At 39.6% G+C, this 18,377-nt stretch overlaps 1 pseudogene; it reads left to right on the forward strand.

Annotated features, from left to right (window-relative positions):
• The first annotated feature begins 7,313 nt into the window (after positions 1-7,313).
• LOC101038158 (inactive protein-arginine deiminase type-6 pseudogene) lies at positions 7,314-18,039 on the forward strand (annotated as a pseudogene).
• Positions 18,040-18,377: the final 338 nt, after the last annotated feature.

Consider the following 18,377-nt stretch of genomic DNA (forward strand, 5'->3'; position numbering starts at 1 on the left):
CAGGTTGACATTATATAATTATACACTGCTCGATATTGAAATATCAAAAAAGGAAAAAGTGCTTATAGTAGTACTCACAGCGCACTATTATTACTCACATATCTTTAGAGAATTATTTCTAGTTACATATTACAGAATTTAGCAACGATTTAGTGATGTATTTAATATCAATATTAGGCTTTGACATTAATGTCTTAGCAAGCACAGGGAGGTGTGAACCTAAGGCTCACTTTCGCTGGGTAAAGGGGCCCCGAAGTGAGCCTCTTCTCCATTGTTCTGTGTTCAGTTTGTTAAACAGACACTTCATATATGTGTGTATCTAAATGTTCCAAATCCCATCCAATTATTCTTATAATTTGCATTTCCAATTTGCTTAATTTTTTCCTTTATTGTTCTTTCCACATTTGAGGATGACATTGTTCTTTTCTAAGAGAAAGTCTTCTCTTTTGGTCCCAATTACCATCTACTTTCATTTCATGATTCTCAATGTTATTTTCCTCCCATTTAATATCTGCATTGTAACCAGCTTTAAACTTTCTCCCTTTCAGAGGTCAGGTTTCCAATATTTCCACTTTTTTACCTTCCATGAACTTTTTGGTCTACGTGGTACACCATGAAATATAGTTTCATGGACATTTAGGCCTCAAATGCCATCATTTGTGGAACCTTATCTAGTCTTTTTTTCCAAGTTGGTTAGTTTGATAATCTTAAATCTCTTCTTTTTATTCTGTTATGTAGGTACAATCTAGTGGCTGCCTTCGGATTTCTTTCCTATCCATACCTCTCTTCTAAAAGAGGTTACATATAAACTATAGGGTATATCATTTCATATTTAGTATTCTTAGCAATTTTCTTCTAGTGTCTCTTACTTACGGAGAATAAGGGAGAGAGAAAACTAGAGCAAGAGACTACCAGGCAAATATAATCTATATGGGAGAAAGCATTAAGGTGGCATAGAAAAATACGTACTATTTCATAGTAAATACTTGTTATGCAAAAAACTGGCAGCATAGTAGCACATATAATGGCATAAAGAATAGGGGAACTTCTCCATTCCAATCAACAAAAATCACCCAGTCAGTCAATCAACCAGCCACACCATAAGAGAATAAGCTGTGATAATTAAGGAAGCTCAGATTTCAGTGGGTACATGGCCAATAAAGGTGAAACAAGACTTTTCATTATAGTTATGAGAGAATCAGAGGGCTGGGATTTTGCTCGGCTACCCTTGATCGTTAACTTTGTCATCTCTTCTTCTTAGATCTCTCTTGCTCTTTCTTTCTATTGGCATAAGCTAAGGCCCTAGATGCTAGGATGCAAGATGAAAATCTTTTAACTATCACTTCCTCAACCCTCTATGCCAGGAGCAGAGTCATAATCACAAGAGATTTCCAATAAGACTTCATAGATACGAATGTAAAGTTGCAAAAGAAATTCAATTAACCTGGTTGGGTTGTTTGTTTGCTTTTAATAAATTATACATAGGGACTCCTTCTGGAGGTACCTTTACTGGCTTTTAAAAACTTCTGTGGGTGTCATCTTGAGGTATACACCTGAAATCATCTTTCAACAGAAATAAAATTAAAAAATCTTGTTATGACCAGAAAACTACAAATACATGTAAATAGGCATCAAATAAAAACGAAATGTAAATACACTGGAGATGTAGTGTGGCTGCTTTATTTCTCTTAAAATCTGCTCCTCACACCCTTTATGGCCTCTTTGGGGTGCTGGTGTTCATGAATAAAAATATTACTTTAAAAACAAAACAAAACTTTCTTTGCTCTAATTAGGCAAAGTGAAAGCCTTCTGTTACAATTTATATTATTAAAATTTTGACATTTTCTAATGGCATAAAGCAAGTTTTATTTTTAACAAAGTCTTATATTAGAAACATGCTTTGAGGAGATTTCCAAGTTGTACTGATGCTTGAGTTTTTGTACTTATTATCTGATACCAAAAATTATGATGTAATAAAATAATTTTGGTTGTCCTTACTTTCAATTTAAGTAGTAATTGGCTTCTATACTGGTATGCTTCCAGAATAATGCAACTTCGGATGGAAATGTAAAAAGATAATTACTAAAGCCACATACATAACAGAAATGGTCATTCCTGGGCAACAGAATCTTGATTCCAGTCAAGCAGGATTGTTCCATATGAAACTACTTGAAAGGATTCTAAAATCTGGGGATTCATGAACACCACAAAAGTGTTGTGAATGACTGAAGTGTATTTTAGAACAACTATAAAGGACACTGAATGAGTTCTGATCTTGATCTTTAGTTATTTCTCATTATAAACTGGTGATAATACTCAGAGTGTGACAAAGGGCAACTTCTCTGCTATAAGCCTGAATTATTTTTTCTTTCACAGTTTACTGATTAAAAAAAAATCTTTTCTAGCATTTTTTTCTTGCATAAGACCTTTATTAAATTTTTTGAAGTGTGTGATTCCAAATGCTCAAAGTTTACCCCAAATAAAGTATATTTTTTGAAATTTTGCTTTATCCAAAATATTTTCTATTAAATTTTCTAAAAGCAATGGCTATTTTATGTTGCAATTCTGTTTTACTCCATTGAAAGCATTCTGGGCATGTGTTCATTCTGTAAATATTTATTGAGAACCTATGAGGAGCAGGTATTATGCTAAAAGACTATGGATATAACAGTGATTTAGAAACCATTCCAGCCCTAAGGGAACTTACAGGCTAGTGGAGAATACAAACAAAAAGGTAATTACCATATGCTAAAGAGCTGGGATTGGGATAAATTGAAAGTACTGTGGGAACACCCAGGAAGGGTATCTAGTCTAGTTATCTTCATAGATCAAAAAGGGCTTCTCAGGAGAAGAGGCAGTGAAATTTAACCATGAAGGGTGAATAAGCGTCAGCCAGATCAGGTGGAGAACAAGACTGTAAAGATTCCTCCAGGAAGATGAAGCAGCAGGTATACTCTTAAACCGTCCAGGTTTCCTCTTCTTCATGAAAGAAGTGCTAAAACATACCCTGAGATGCATGAAGCTTTCTCATTGCTGACCTTCTATCTTAGCAACAGCAACTTAGACACATCAATGGACTAATCATTTGTGTACAATACAATGAAGCAAAGCTACTTCTATAAGCTTACTTATATGTACTTAACAGGCCTATTCTTTAATAAACTGCACAACATAAAAGAAAAATTGTAAAGATTGATAAGTTAGGATGATTTTTGTTGCAAGTACAATGACAACACAATCTGAATTGATGAAACAAGTATGAAAGTCACTTCACATGATTGCCAGGAGTAAAGCAGGCTTCTTGTTATACAATTGCCGGGGCTAAGCCTTTAAAGCCCCAGGACCTTTCTGCCTCTATGCTCTGTGTACTCAGCATCAGCTTCATCCTATGCCTGCTTCCCCTTGAGGTTACCATTAGGGCCATTGGGACTATATGATTTCTTTTTATTTCTCATATTTTTTTTCTTTTTGGAAAAATGGTATTTTCCTTTTAATTGACAAATAATAATTACATACATTTATGATGTATTAGGTGATGTTTTGATATATGCTTACATTGTTGAATGATTAAATCAAGCTAATAACATATCTATCAAACTTCTGTGGTGAGAACATTTAAAATCTAATACTTAGGCAATTTTGAAATATATAGTTCATTATTATTAAGTATGTCACCATTCCATGCAATCGATTACTAAGGCTTATTCCTCCTCTTTAGCTAAAACTTTGTACCCTTTGATCAACATCTTCCCTTTCCCTATCCACCCACATTTCCCAGCCACTGATACCTACGATTCATTCTATTCTCAACTTCTACGAGTTTAACTTTTTAATTTTCCACGTATAAGCAAGATTATATTCACATCCAACAGGAGAGAATGAGATCCCATACCCCAAGTATGGAATCAGATTGTTTATTTCAGTCAGATTGGTATGACTTAGGACATTTCCTACCCTGGACCAAAAGCAGTTTCAAGACTTACACAACATTTTGTTTGCTCAATGAAGAGGTAACACTTAGAGAGGGCAAGAAGTCAGAATATCCTCCCCTGAATTGTGAGGAGAAGGCATAGATACCTAAGGAAATCAACCCTCTGTTGGGAAGGGGGAAAGAAACATGGTTTTGAGAGGGTTAGAGAACAGTGTGAGGTCAAGTTGTTTGCCATTTCTTCATATTTGTTAAATTCAAATGGAAAGCAATCTCTTTATTCAAAAAACCAAAACAAAACAAAACCCCAAAAACCCTTCCATATCATTGGGGAACAAAGGACCTAATTCTAATGGTTCTAACTCTTTGGACTATGTGTGAATTAGTAAATAAGGAGAGATGAAGTAAATGAGATGTGGAGACCGCTATCTTATCTTTCTTCCCTTTACTTCCTGAATTACACTTATGAATTTCTACATTGGTTTCTGTGGTCCACATTTACTATAGAGTAGAAAGAAATTGCAAGCATTTATTTCACTGTAAAAGTATTTTTAGATGTTTTGTGGGCTGTGTATCAATTATCATATAACACAGCGTTAGGAAGGAATGTGCAAAATATATTTAGCAACTTTTGATAATATTTTAAGAGCATTTGATTCTGACACATGCTATATAATTTATAGAGATGCAGGTTAGATCATTAAAAGCTTACATATTGGCTGGGCGCAGTGGCTCACGCCTGTAATCCCAGCACTTTGGGAGGCCGATACGGGTGGATTATGAGGTCAGACATTCAAGACCAGCCTGACCAACATGGTGAAACCCCGTTTCTAAAAAAAAAGGTTACATGCGTACTGCGGCATTGACAAAAAAATTCTTAATAAAAATCACTTATTCTTGAAATACAGACTGAGGATATTCCCTAAAGGGAAAAAACATGTGATAATTGCTCAGGTTTTTCTTTTTAATTTATTTTGTTGTATTTTCCTCTTATACTTCTAATGCAAGTATATTGTGGCTTCTCATCATGACAAATAAATAGATGATTGAACCAGAAGAAGTGAATGTCAATTGGATGATTGACCCTTATTTTTTATTCAAGACTATCTTTCCCTCTGGCTACACAGGGTGGAGTCATGTTCTTGCCAGAGGCTGGACAAAGATAAACACATTTCCCTATGGAAGTCGCTGCATAAGCAAATGCAAAAGATTCTTTTTTCTAAGTTTCTTCAGGGCAACCTTTGATGACCAGAACAGGGAATAAAATTAGTAGCTTAAATACTAGAAAATAATAACTTCTACAAATATTTGCATAGTGACATATTTTTCCAAGTGCTTTTGTATACATTATTTCATTTAATGGAGTAACCCTGTGATGAGGAAGGGCTGGTAATATTATAAGCATTTCACAGATTAGGAAATAAAAATGTGTAGAGGTTACACGAATCTCAAGTAGAACAACCAGGCTGAGGAACTCAAACTTTTGGTTTGTTTCCCTCTGTGTGTTTGTGTATGTGTGTGTGTGTGTGTTTTCCTCTAGTAAAATATTTCACTTCATCTTTTTAAAAAAAGAGAACAATAAATATAAAAAAAAGAGAAAATGAGAGTTGAGCAATAACAACCAAAGTGCTGCTATGTTAAACACACAAAGTGATCAATATTTAAAGAATAGATGTTTGCTGGATTAGGCACTCTCCCAAGGTAGTAACTGTAAATCTGTAGAAATTGAATGACTTGGCTGGGTGAGGTGGCTCACTCCTTTAATCCCAGCCCTTTGGTGGGCTGAGGTGGGTGGATCAGAGGTCAGGAGTTTGAGACCAGCCTGGCCAACATGGTGAAACCCCCATCTCTAACTAAAAATATAAAAAGTGGCTGGGCGTGGTGCCACATTCCTGTAGTCCCAGCTGCTTGGGAAGCTGAGGCAGGAGAATCACTTGAACTCAGGAGGCAGAGGCTGCAGTGAGCTGAGATCGCAACAGTGCACTCCAGGGTAACACAGTGAGACTCCATCTCAAAAAAAAAAAAAAAAAAAAGAAAAAGAAAAAAATTGAGACTTGAAATATAGTATTTGCTTTCTTGCACTTTATTTCCTATCGGGCAGAAGTCTTACATATCCAGTGATAGTCCATGTAATCTCCATCAAATGCATTCCTTATGCTTATTATTTCATACTTGTACCCCTCCCAACCTAGATCATTCCTCACATGAGAGTGTTTAGGGCTCATGTTACTTGTGAAGTTTCTACTCAAAGGTTCGGGAAGCACTGATTTTCCCTCTCACCTTATTTAGAGGGAATCTGTTTTGGAAAGTACATTAAAGGGAAGGGGTTATTGCTGAGAGTCTTTGAAATCATATATGTCACATGGTGGTTACCCATTTCTGGAAGTCCCCCAGACACAATCAAGACTTTGATGACTGACACATAGTTGGTCCTCAATAAAGAGCTATAGATAGCTATTGAGGCTGCTGCTGGAGTGACTGTGTTATGTGATTTTGTGCTTTCTGAATACAAAATAGATCTTTGAGTAAGGGATGCTTTTTGACAGCTGCTGATAACATCTGAGAGACAATTTAATTTGTCTTCAACTAAAGCAGCAGAAAATTAAAAAAAAAAGCAAACAGGCTCCATTACTATCGCTGCTTACTTGATGAATATCAATAAATATGAATGAAACACCTGAAGGAGCACACGAATGCCTAGTTAGCAAATTTGTCAAGTATGCAGACAATGGGTATACTACATGATTATGTTTGCGGAAAATAAAAAAGAAAGACACATAAATATCGCTAGTGAGAATGAAGATTCAGTGACAGCATCACATAATATTCATAAAGTATCTTTCATCTGAGTAGTTGAAAGCATTTTAAAAGTGTCCTTATGACACCCTTCTGGTGCTAGTAGGTGGTAAAGAACTATCAACTCCATTTAAATTAAAAAGGATGCTGAAAAGGGAGTTGAGAAGTGAACTGCTCATTGTCTTGGTTTCACAGGGGAGGCTGTGTCTATCTGTGGCAAATGTATTGTGTCATTTGCCCCCAAACAATCTTTTTCTAGCTCTGTATAAATTATCTACCTGGCAAAAAGAAGACTGGAGCTGGGAGCAAAAATATACTTCAGTGGGTGTAATTGAATTCGTGGCCAAATAGAATTTGGACTTCCTCCATTAGCAGGAATGCCTTGTGGTAGTACTAACTTTAAAACCCTGAGTTGTCAACAAACAGAAGGAGCCTAGCTGAGCAGGATCAGAGAAGAAAAATGGAGAGATGGGATAAATATGCAGGAACTTCCAAGGATTCAACCTAGGACTTTACAGAGGGAGATGGATTTATGGGAGGGAGCCTTTCCTTGTGGCTGGGATCATTTCTTTCCCTTTCTTCCTCAACTATGATTCTTGACCCCTTTTGCTCCTTGGCTTCTCCAGAAATACCAGAATTGAGCATTGGGAACAGTCAGAATCCAGAGTAAGTTTCTTCCCAGCCAAAGGTAGCAGTACTGCTAGCGTTCCTTTCTCCTGTGCAGGACATTGAGCATTTCTCTGAAGCAACTTGCTGCCTCATCCTGCTCTTCATCTCCTATCTTGCTCATAAACTGCTCCTCCCATATTACTCCTTGACCTTGCCTAATAAGTCAGGCATATTCCTGCCTCAGGGTATTTCCACTTGCTGTTTCCTCTACTGGAAGTATTCTTTTTACTGAAATAATATTTTCATAATATGTCTTCCCTTGTCTCACAATGTAGATTTAGAGTGACAAAAGATCCTGTTTTGCCTGGAACTGAGGATTCCTAGGACATGAGACATTTTGGACAAATGAGGAGCCTGGTCACCCTTCTAGCTCTTTCTAGCTGGCTTCACCACTTTACTTTTCCTCTCAGCATTGATCACCATCTAATATACTTTACACTTTACCTACTTACCTTTTCAGTATCTGTCTTCGTGCCTCTTTCTGCAATGTTATCTATGTGAGGGTGCAGGATTCTAAAAATTGTTTAAAGTTGTTTTATTCTCTCTTTTATTCCCTTAGTGTCCAGCATGGCTCAGGGCAGGAATTCAATAATAGTTTTAGAAAAATAAATAAATAAATGAGAACTCTAGAAAACAGTAATCATATATGAAAAAATCATGTTGTGGGATAATATTTCCTGAAGTAGGTTATTGAATCCATAAAGTCTTAGTCAAATTTAATTTGACTCTAAAAATAAATGCATTATTTTCTAGTGAGTGATGAGTTTCTTAGGAAATTTAAACAATGTTTTTGTTGATATTTTAATATCTAAGTGTTACTTAATTTACTGTAAAAATGAATTACTCAAATAGAAAATGGCGTATATTTTGATATCAAGTTTGTGGATAACTTGTGTGGCTTTTAATCTTTTGAAAGTGAGTTTAATTTATTGAAATATACTTGTAAATTTAATAGTTTTAATCCATGTAAGTCTCTTATTTGCCCCCAAGAAAATGTAGACATATGTTTAATCAACAAACACAACACATTTTCTCTTAATATTCAGTTATTATTGACTGGATTAAAAGCTGGATGACTTCAGAAGTCAAACATACTGAAAACCAAATCAATTATAATCTCTTCATTGGACAAGACATCAGAAGTCAGGGCTTCCAGATACTTAGGGTGATATTCTTGAGTGTCTGACTTTTTAAATCTTAGACCTAACCTGGGAAGCCTGACAGAATTGTGTTCTATAATAGTAGACAGAATTGTCTACTATTTGCAAGCATTTGAGTTGTCTCTCACATGTCCATCTTGGTGGGTGCTGTGGATAGAAGACTATATTTGGGGGCAAAAGCCCTAGGTCTTCATGTCTTCTCACAATTTAAGTCTCCATGTGGCCTTGGAAGATCACATAACTTTTTAGAACCTGCATCTCCTAATCTGTAAAATGAGAATGATAAAGTTTCACTCACCTTACTAGACTGCTGTAAACTCAAAATAGAAGTGCAGATGCTTTGAACAGCATTAGGTTATATACTGGGTTCCTCTGAATAAACAGACCAATAGGATATATACATACATATATATTTATACAGATATACATACATATATATGTATACAGTATACATACGTATATGTGTATACAGATATACGTATATATACATACACACATATAAACACACGTAAGTTAATACATACAGGAATTGACTCACATGGTTATGGAGGCTGAAAAATCCCATCGTTTTATTATCTGTCATCTGCAAGCTGAAGACCCGGGCAAGCTGGAGGTGTAACTCAGAGTCTGAGTCTGAAGACCCGAGCATCAGGGGAGTCCATGACATAAAGCTTAGCCACAAGGCAGAAGAAGAGATGAGACATACCAGCTCAATAAGCGAGACAGATAAAAGAAATAAATGCCTCCTTCCTCTTCCTTGTGTTCTATTGAGATCTTCAACATATTGTTACTTAGCAAAAGTAACAAAGAATTATTGTTACATGACTTTAAATTATACTACAAGGCTATAGTAACCAAAACAGCATAATACTGGTATAAAAATAGACACGCAGATCAATGAAATAGAATAGAGAACCCGTAATTAAAGTCATATACTTACAACCAACTGATCTTTGATGAAGTGAACAAAATATACACTGGGGAGATGACACGCTATTCAATAAGTAGTGCTGAGATAACTGGCTAGTTGTATGCAGAGGAATGAAACTGGTCTCGTATCTCTCACTATATACAAAAATTAACTCAAGATGAATTAAAGACCTAAACATAAGACCTGAAACCATAAATGGCTCGCTGCAAGAGTGGCTGAGGTACTAGTGCCTTTGCTCCTTTCCCAGTCCAAGGGCAGTGCCAGCTGCAGTGGCAGTGGTAGAGGGGCTTTTGATTGCTTCTGGGAGCACCACCTCAGGGAAACACAGAGCTGCTGCTACTGGGGATGTTCAGCCAGAGGATGGGTTGGCTGCCCTGCTGGCTCAAGTTGTGGGTCCCTCTTGGCAAAGAGTGGGGAGGTAAGGATGCACAGGGAGGAGAGACGGGGCATCTCTATGTGTGGTGGCTATGTTGTGCTAGCAATGAGAGTAAAGCCTTCAGGCCCTTTATTTCTCCTCCAATCCATAGGCAACAGGGGTAGAACCACCATCATGGCAGTAGAAGAGGGGCTTTCGGTTGCCTTGAAGAGCTTTTCCCCAGGGAAACACAGGGCCACTAGCAGTGGGAATGCTTAGCCAGAGTTGGAGTGGCTACTATGCAGTCCTAAGTTGGGGATCCTGCTTGGTGGAGCGTCAGGGCTGGAAGCTTACAGGGAAGAGACACTGGGCTCCTTTCCATATAATGGCTGTGGCTGCTGGAGGTTCCAGCATAGTAACAAGGCCTTCTGTTCCTTCTCCAGCCCGAGGGCAGTAATAACAGTACTACTGCAGCTACAATTGCATTTATGGAATACCTCTGTTATTTCCTCCTCAGAAAAACGCCGAGTGGTCATTGACGGAAGTGTTCAGTAGGGGGCACAGTGATTTTGTTGAGGTCCCAGGTGGAGAGGAAGTGCCCAGTGAAGAGTAGCAGAGGTGGGGACTCATATAGAAAACAGTCTGGCCACTTTTTCATAAAGCACCTGCACTGTGATGACGGTTTGCATTGGTCCCCAACTACTATGCTACCTCCCGAGCGTAGAGGAACAAGGGCTGTGGGCAGCAAAAATAGCCTGCCTGCTACTTCTGGGAGCTCCATCCCAGGAAAGTGCTTAGCTCAAGAGATCAGGCAGGGAGTGGGTAGTTTTTCCTCTATCAGGTCCCCTTATCCAGAGAGCAGTAGCAGAAGTGATGAGCCACGTGAAAAACAGTCTGGCCACTTTTCTGAAAGGCAGCTGTCCTGTGCTTGGGGTCTGCAATAGTTCCTAGTCACTGTGCGCCCTCCTGAGCCTGAGGCCAATGGGAGTGAGGGCTGCAGAGCAGCAGAAATGGCAGCCTGTCTCTCCCTCTGGAAGCCCCACACCAGGGAAGTGCAGAGCTGCTCCTGGCCCAAGGATGCGGGCAGAAATGAAGTGGCCTTGCTGGCATCTCAGGCCAGTAGGCTTTACCCTGCTAGATGCCAGGCAGTGGATTTGGCCCTTTTCATAGGAAAGTTCAAAGGAGCCTGGCTTCCCCTTTTGATGTAGCTGCAGCTGCTGTTGTTGGGTTGCCCAGGCATTCAAGGCTCCCAGGACTCTGCACATGACTGAGCAGCAGCTCTGCCCAGACCCCAGTAGCTCTCCAAGTTAATCCTGAGGCCCCAGAGGGGGTTGCAGAGGGGATCTTCTTAACTCAGATGCAAATGTCAAAGGCAGTAAGCTCCCAAAGACTCTCACGCATCATCTTCCTGTGGTGTGAGGACCCTAACTCCATGCCACTTCTGGGTGAATAGCTGTCCTGTCTGACTCTCCTCTGTTCTATGAGTTGCACTGTTTCCCTGATGCACCCCAATGTGTCCACCTCGATGTTTCAGTTGAAAAGTTAGTGTCCACTCACCATCCTTTCTTCTCTCCATGAGAGCAGCACACACTGGCTGCTTCTAATCAGTCATCCTGACCCAGGTCTAATTACATATTTGATCTTACAGTTTGAACCTGTAATGATGAATGTAATTTATTTCCTGCCATCAAGGATCTTAAAGTTCATTATTTCTTTCTTCTATAACAAAAGGAAAGACTAGCATCTGGAGTGATCCTTAAGCTCTTGGGCTGGTAAGGAACAAAGCCTTATTCAAGTTACCTCAAGTCATAAAGATATATTGAGTATTCATATTGACCTAATCTCAAGGAAACCCAGAAACAGTCATGGGCTGGAGCTCTGAAATCTGGAATAGGCCAAAAATTGAGGACCTCAAAGCAGATATAGGAGCTAATTAGCCCATCCCTTCTTCAGCAGAAGGACGGACGACCGTGTTGATCTGCCTCTGTTACCAACTCCACTTCTGCTCTAGCCACCACCAAGCCAACTATCTCACATTCTGTGCTCCGTGCATTTTGCCTTTCACTTCTGCATTTCTGCTTCCCTATAGCTTCTGCTTACTCATTACTTCAGCTCACTCAGCCGACTGTCTCTAATAAAATATTTCTTACCTTCCATCTTCAATAAGATGTCCCCAAACAGAATATCTGAGATGGCCTGAATAATCAGCAACATCTGGGTTTTGAGAGAATTTTCATGCAAAGTCATCTCACAGGCCATTCACCAGACAGCCTGTAGACTAGCCATACTGAGGCAATTGTGTTTCCTTTTGTCAACCAGTTGTCACATGAACATAGGATAAGCTGATGTCATCATAGCAAGATATGGATTAAGAAACTGAATTCCCTCAACAGGGGGACACCTATAAGCAGAGCAATTTCCTTTTGATAGTGTAATAACTAGTAAGAACTGTGCTTGGCCTGTCTTGTAGGTTGCTATTCCTAAATAATAAAAATATATATATATATATACCTGAAGTCCATGGTCGCTTTCTGGGGAGGGATCAGGGAGTGGAAGGACTGTCAGGAGGGTACCACTCTCTGGATATGATACTTAATTTATATTAAATATCCTAAAACTCACGGAAGTGAAATGAAGCATAGTGTTCTTTTGGTGAATACTTACAAAAAGTATACCAGAAACCAGTCTCAGAGTGAAGCCTCAGACACCCTCATTTGAGTGAGGGGTCAATTAGAAAAACATAATAATAGCCAACAATCATATGGGGACTTCCTATGCATCAGAAGCTGTTCTAAGCACTTTGTGTGATTAATACTTTTAAGTCTCTTACACACTATGAGGTATTAGTGTAGCGTATCTCAGTCCATGCCATATGTATCTCAGTCCATATGAGATACTTGTTCAATGCCAAATACCTGGTAAATGACAGAGGTGGGATTTGATCATAGACGACCTAGCTCTGAAGTCTCTTTCAATCACTGCTTTTTTTGGCCTATTTGCAGTTATTCACCAACTTTTCAAGTAAAATCTAGTTTGAATATGGAGGATTGATGTCTGTCTTAAAGGAGAAAACAAAACCTTTCCTCCAGCAAGTGACCTGCTTCTATAAAGGTGAAATTTATTAAAATTGGTAAGAAGGCACTAGGAGAATAGCTCCCTAATCATGCACTTTGAGAACAAAACTTAAGTGACTCTCTAGATCTAAAAGGAAAAACACAGACTTCATTTCTGTTACTCTCTGGGTATCATTGGTGCTGTCACCCTTTTTGAGAGGGACAACCCTTATCAGTGAGGTGAAGGATAGGTATGAACCAGGAAGCCAACCCAGAACCATCTGGCAGTGGCTGCTCAATCATCTGCAAAACATGCATCCAGGAGAATGCTGCTCCTCTGATCTTACCTCCCCTTATATTGTTATACAGCCCTTGTGATGGTTAATTTACTGTGGCCAACTTGAGTGAGTCACAGAACGCCCAGATTAAACATTATTTCTGCATGTTTCTGTAAGAGTGTTTCCAGATGAGATTAGCATTTCTAAATCTTATTTATTTTATATAGATGGAACAAGCACAGCTTTCTTACTTGCATATACTGCATGGTGTTGAAGTCTGGCCCTTTAGTGCACCAGTCACCCAAATAGTGAATACTGCACCCAATAGGTAGTTTTGCAACCCTCACACCCCTACTCTCCCATCTGTTGGAGTTCCCAATAGCTATTATTCCAGTCTGTATGTCCACATGTGTCCGTTGTTTAGGTCCCATTTATAGGTGATAACATATTTTTGACATTCTCTTTCTGCATTGTTTCACTGAGGATAATAGCTTCCAATTCCACCACGTTGCTGTGTTGCAAAAAAACATGATTTCATTCTTTTTATGGCTGAATAGTATTCCATTTTGTTTATTCAACCTCCATTGACGGATACTTAGGGGTATGTATGCATATACATTTATATATGAAATTGCATATCTTTGCTATTATGAATACTGCTGCAATAAACATACGAGGGAAGGAGTCTTTTTGATAATATTATTTATTTCCCTTTGGGTATATACTCAGCAACGGGATTGCTGGATCGGATGGGAGTTTTATTTTTAATTCTTTGAGAAATTTTCAGGTTGTTTTCTATAAAGTTTCTACTAATTTGTATTCCTACCATCAGTGTCTAAGTGTTTCCTTTTCTCCACATCCTCACCAACATCAGTTGTTTTTAGAATTTTTAATAGTAGCCATTCTGACTGGTATAAGATGGGTGTCTCGCTGTGGTTTTAATTTGCATTTCTCTGCTGATTAGAGACGTGGAGCATTTTTTTCATGTTTCTTGGTCATTTGTATGCTCTCTTTTGGAAAATGTCTGTTCGCATCCTTTGCCCTCTTTTTATTTGTGTTAACTTCATTTTTTCTTTTTGAGTTGTTTGAGTTCTTTATAGATTCTTGATATTAGCCCTTTGTAAGATGCATAGTTTGAATTTTTTTTCCCATTTTGTAAGATGTTTATTTACTCTGTTGATTATTTCTTTTGCTGTGCAGAAGTTTCGTTTAATTGAGTCTCATTTGTCTATTTTTGTTTTTGTGTTTGCTTTTGAGGACTTGGTCATAAATCACTTGTTTAGGCCAATGTCCAGAAGAGATTTCCCAAGCTCAGTATCACTGATCATTAGAGAAGTGCAAATCAAAACCACAATGAGATACCATCTCACACCAGGCAGAGTGGTTATTACTAAAAAGCAAAAAAATAATAGATACTAGTGAGGTTGGGTAAAAAAGGAAATGTTTATACACTGCTGGTGGGGATGTAAATTAATTCAGCCAGTGTGGAACGCAGTGCGGTGATCCCCCAAAGAATTTAAAATGGAAGTACCATTCAACCCAGCAATCTCATTTTTGGGAATATCACCAATAAAAGATAAATTATTCTGCCATAAAGACACACACAGTGTATGTTAATCACAGTGCTATTCACAATAGTAAAGACATAGAATCAACCTAAATACCCATCAATGGTAGTTTGGGTAAGGAAAATATGGTACAAATACACCATGGACTACTATGCAGCCATAAAAAGTAATAAGTTAATGTTCTTTGCAGCAACATGGATGGAGCTGGAGACCATTTTTCTAAGTAAACTAATACCGGAACAGAAAACCAAATACTGCATATTGTCATTTACAGGTAGGAGCTAAACATTGAGTACAAATAGACACAAAGAAGGGAACAAGAAACAACACTGAGCCCCTTTGAGGGTGGAGGGTGGGAGGAGGGAGATTGAAAAACTATCTATCAGGTACTAGGCTTATTACTTGGATGATGAAATAATCTGTACACCAAACCCACATGACATACAATTTGCCTACCTAACAAACCTGCATTTGTATCCTTGAACCTAAAATAAAAGATTTTAGAAATTAAGAAAAAGGAACGTAAGTTCTCTGTGCAATGTCTGTACCTCCAGTGATTGTGACACTAATTATTCAGTGGTAGTTGTTACGTACTGATGATTGTTTAAAAAAATTCTCATTTTTAAATGATGGGGCCATTTTCAAGGAAGGAAGATTTTATACCTTATGTAGAACACAAATAAAATTTGCCATTTTCTTAGCAGGACAGGTCTGACTTTTAGTTTGTAGACATTTTACTTTTGATTTTAAAATTAAAATAATTGGGTTTTCTATTTAAAATGTGGACCACATGAAATGGTTGCCATCTTGAAGTAAACCACCTGTTTTCTTACTTAGTAACTATATTCTAGATTAGAATTTTTCACCCATTGATTTCTAAAGTAACAAAATAGTACTTATTCTTTTTTTTTTTTTTTTTTTTTTTTTTTTTTTTTTTTTTTTTTTGAGACGGAGTCTTGCTCTGTTGCCCAGGCTGGAGTGCAGTGGCACACGATCTCGGCTCACTACAACCTCAGCCTCCTGGGTTCAAGCGATTCCCCTGCCTCAGCCTCCTGAGTAGCTGGGATTACAGGTGCACGCCACCACTCCTGGCTTTTTTTTTTTTTTTTTTTTTTTTTTTTTTTTGTATTTTTAGTAGACACAGGGTTTCATCATGTTGGTCAGACTGATCTTGAACTCCTGACCTCATGATCCTCCACCCACGTTGGCCTCCCAAAGGGCTGGGATTACAGGCGTGAGCCACTGCACCTGACCTTATTCTTCATACACATGTGCAAAGCAGAATTTGCCTGACCTATTGGCTTATAGCACATATGCAGTCGCATTAATATTGCTGCTCAAATTATGGTGGCTTTGAGCATGCATTCCAGGAGACTAAAGTTTGATGTATACAAATAACTAGTTAAGAGCATGGAATCTGGAGCAGGTTGTTTAAATTTGAATTCCAGCTCTATTGTTCACTTGCTGTTTACCTTTAGCAAATTACTTGTATGTTCTGTGCCTCAGTTTCCTTATCTGTAAAATAGGGATAAGAACTGTAACTATCTTACAGTGTTGTTGTGAGAGACAAATGAGTTGATGTATGTAAGGCGCTTAGAACAGTGCCTGGCACATAGAGGTGCTCTGTGTTAGATGATGTTGCTGCTTTTATTCTCTTCCACAAGAACTCATGTGAGTGTCTGAGTGTGCCTACTAGTTTTAGAAATAACACATCGTATATTGTTTTCAGTTGTCTGTTTCCACGCTGCAGATACATTTTATCAGTCTACTCTCCCTCCACTCAGAATGCTTTTTCTGGTTTCAGATGGCTGCCCTCCCTCAGCCTGCTCAGGGCTCTTCCATACCTTCTTTTGATCCCATGTATAGGCACAGATGCTTCCCTTAGTTTTCTACAACCTTCCAGAAATCTAGCTATTAGCTTTATCAAACTATTCTGAAGTCTCCTGGATAATATAAAGTAAGAAAACAGAAATAATAACTTGGAATTAGAACTGGAGTTATTGTGGGAGGCCACAATAACTGGAGGAAATATCTGTTGATATCTCTGTATCCCTGGTGGAGGAGTCTGAAGACCCATTAATTCCAGAGACTCCACAGTGCAAAGACATGGTGGTATTTCGGGTGGCCCCCTGCATCTTCATTCCCTGCACCCAGGTGCCTCTGGAGGTTTATCTGTGCAGGGAGCTGCAGCTGCAGGGTTTTGTGGACACAGTGACGGAGCTGAGTGATAAGAGCAACAGCCAGGTGGCCTCTGTCTACGAGGACCCCAGCCGCCTGGGCAGGTGGCTCCAGGATGAGATGGCCTTCTGCTACACCCCGGCGCCCTCAAGACAACATCCTTGATCCTTGACACACCTCGAGCCTCCAATCTTGATGAGTTCCCCATGAAATGCTCACTGAGCCCTGGTATTGGCTACATGACCCACGACACTGAGGACCATATAGTGGCCAGCATGGATTCCATCGGGAACGTGATGGTATCCCCACCTGTCAAGGTCCAAGGGAAAGAATACCCCCTGGGCAGAGTCCTCATTGGCAGCAGCTTTTATCCCAGCGTGGAGGGCCGGGTCATGAGTAAGACCCTCCGAGACTTCCTCTATGCCCAGCAGGTCCAAGCACCGGTGGAACTCTACTCTGATTGGCTAATGACCGGCCACGTGGATGAGTGCGTGTGTTTCATCCCCACAGATGAGAAGAGTGAGGGCAAAAAGGGCTTCCAGCTGCTCCTGGCCAGCCCCAGCGCCTGCTACAAACTCTTCCAAGAGAAACAGAAGGAAGGCTATGGTGATGCTTTTCTGTTTGAAGGAGTAAGAGCAGATCAGCTCCTGTCTAACAGAAGGGAAGCCAAAACCATCGACCAACTTCTGGCTGATGAAAGCCTGAGGAAGCAGAATGAATACGTGGAGAAGTGCATTCACCTGAACCATGACATCCTGAAGACAGAGCTGGGCCTGGTGGAACAGGACATCATCGAGATATCCCAGCTGTTCTGCTTGGAGAATCTGACTAATGTCCCCTCTGATCAGCAGCCCAAGAGGCTCTTCGCAAGGCCATACTTCCCTAACCTGATGATTGTGATGGGGATCCCCATCAAGAACCTGGGGATCCCCAAGCCTTTCGGGCCCCAGATCAAGGGCACCTGCTGTCTGGAAGAAAGGATGTGCTGCTTGCTGGAGCCCCTGGGCTTCAAGTGCGCCTTCATCAGTGACTTTGCTACCTGGCAGACGTGGGAGACATCTGCGCCTGCGCCACCGTCCACCGGGCGCCCTTTGCCTTCAAATGGTGGAAGATGGTGCCTTAGACCCAGGCCTCGGAGTTGCCAGCTCTGCCCCAGCATGGATGGCCCACGTCACCATGCAGCAGCAAGACTCCTTGCCAAGTGGAGGAGGCTGGAGAGTCGAGGCAACACAACCGTCTCCTCCCCGTCCACCCTGACCCTTGGACCCCGTAGGATGGCAAATGCCACCAGCTTGAACCCCTGTGGGGAAAAGACTGAAAAATTTTCAGCCAAGAGGCATTTACTAGACAGGCAATAAAGCGCTGGCGGTCGTGAATTAAAAAAAAAAAAAAAAAAAAAGGGTTGCAATAGAGACGACAACAACAAATCAACTCTCCACAGCCTTCAATAAAACTAAAACG

The sequence above is a fragment of the Saimiri boliviensis genome, chromosome 1 (assembly GCF_048565385.1).
Source record: "Saimiri boliviensis isolate mSaiBol1 chromosome 1, mSaiBol1.pri, whole genome shotgun sequence".
Lineage (NCBI taxonomy): Eukaryota > Metazoa > Chordata > Mammalia > Primates > Cebidae > Saimiri > Saimiri boliviensis.